We start from the raw sequence: 2112 nt of genomic DNA on the forward strand, positions 1-2112 counted from the left end.
TCCCTGACCAGGGATTGAACCTGTGGCTCCTGCAGCAGAAGCAGAATCTTAACCACTGGACCACTGAGGAAGTCCCAGGAGGGCAGATTTTCAATGCACCCAGGCGATTTCAAGGTTGACTGAAAACCTCGGGAGCGGTGGTGTGCCGGAGCCGGCTCACACCTTTTCACGAGAGACATTTAATTTGCAGATCCCTTTGCGGTTTTGGTTTGTGAACCGTTATTAAAAGATGAAAACATTTACGAGTCTTATTAAAAACAAGGGTAAAACTCAAAACCCATCCCTTAAGTATTTGATTGCCTTATTACTATTACATATATGCTCTCCAGGTAAACTGGTTTTATCTACACAGTGTGCATCCATCTCCCAAATTCGTGTTCGCGACTTCATCCTGGTGGCTTGAAATCATCCACAGTGGGAGAATTCACAACATGGAAATGGGCCACCTCTGACCCTGGAGGACCAACTGCTAAAACAATGACCAGCCCGTCACTGCTTGGGGATCATGCTTCAACCTCCCGCTGGAGATCAAGGCTGCTGTCCCTCAGGAAATGTTTCAAACACTGACTTTTTGATGCCTGGCGGTGCCAGAGGAGGCAGGGGCGTTCTCCTGGGGAAGGGGATGGGCCGTAAGCTGACTGAGGGTGTCTTGGGAGATGAAAAGTCATAACCGTAAACCTCCAGTTGCTACTCTTCTCCCTAAATAGGGAGAGGAAATGCCGTAACCACTTACTGAGAAGAGAGATTCACCTTTTTAAAAGCCTCTGACTCCAAATTTAGTCACCACACTTGTCTTCATGTTAATGAATGAAGAGGAACTTAAGAAGCCATGTGTCTGCACTGACAGGGAAACGCATCTGTGTGTTTTCTTCCTGGAAAGGGAAACTGCAGTTACAATGAAGCCAGCATCACAGGGTGGCATCCAGTCACAGCGGCTGGCCCTGTTGGAATCTTGGGGACTCCCTGGTCCCCCAGGAAGCCGTTGGGGGCCATTCTCCCCATGGTGCCCAAGTACCAGAGCCACCCCTCCTGCAAGGCTGTCGTGCCAACGTATTACAACCACCTGCGCTCTTCAAAAGCTTTGTGCGCGAGACCCCTTGGGTGTGAGAAGAAAATATTAGAACTACAATCTTTTTAAAAAGATTTTTTGACATGAAGCAGTTTTAAAGTTTTTGTTACCATGTTGCTTCTGTTCTACATTTTGGTTTTTAGGCCTGCAAGGCATGTGGCATCTTAGCTGCCCACAATGGACTGAACCCACACCCCCGTATCGAAAGGCCAAGTCTTTCAATCTTTCAGTCACTGGACAGCCAGGAAACTCTAAAAAGAAAAAAAAAACTAAAAAACTAAGAAAGGAATTAAGCTTCACTTATGTTTAACATGCCAACTAACAGGTATATGCTATGCACTGGAAATGCAAGCTCAAGAAAGTTGTTTTTCTTATCATGACTGTGTGGCCCCTGCCAAGATGACCTCACAGGTGGGCAGGGACCCTCATGGGTGGTTCCATTTTTGAAACCCCTGTGCCAGACTGGGATCTGATGTGTAGCAAGTGCTCCAAAGATGGATGCTGAATGAATACATGCAGGTAAAATACTACTTCCTGCTTCCCAAGGGGACTCAAGGGGGTGGGATACGGGTACCGGATGGGGTCACGGCTCCCAGACTACAGAGGGCCACTGTCGCAGGGGGGTGGAGCCTTTGGAGAAGCAACTGGGGTTGCTGGGGTCTCCCGCCTCTGGTTTGTTCCCCGCTCTCTTCCGTGTCTTCCGCTTGGATGAGACAGTGGTCTCTAGAAGTCCAAGATGACCTGAGGAAATGACTCATGGTCATGACTTTGGCAAAGTGGACCATGTATGTGCAGGAACAAGCCCTGGGCACTCCAGAGCCAAAACACAGCTTAGTGTGCGCGAGCCAAGGGAGGCCAGAGGGCAGACTTCCTGCCCCGCGCCACGAGCAAGATCTGAGCGCCTTCCCCCACAAGCATGACCTGGAACCTACTCTTTTCCCAACCTTCTCCTTCTAAGTTATCCACAGAAACAGCAGCTTTTAAATTCCACAATACATTTTATTTAGGGAAGCAACATACAGCTGTAGGTATTTCAGAGTACA

Source organism: Capricornis sumatraensis, chromosome 20 (assembly GCF_032405125.1).
Source record: "Capricornis sumatraensis isolate serow.1 chromosome 20, serow.2, whole genome shotgun sequence".
Classification (NCBI taxonomy): domain Eukaryota; kingdom Metazoa; phylum Chordata; class Mammalia; order Artiodactyla; family Bovidae; genus Capricornis; species Capricornis sumatraensis.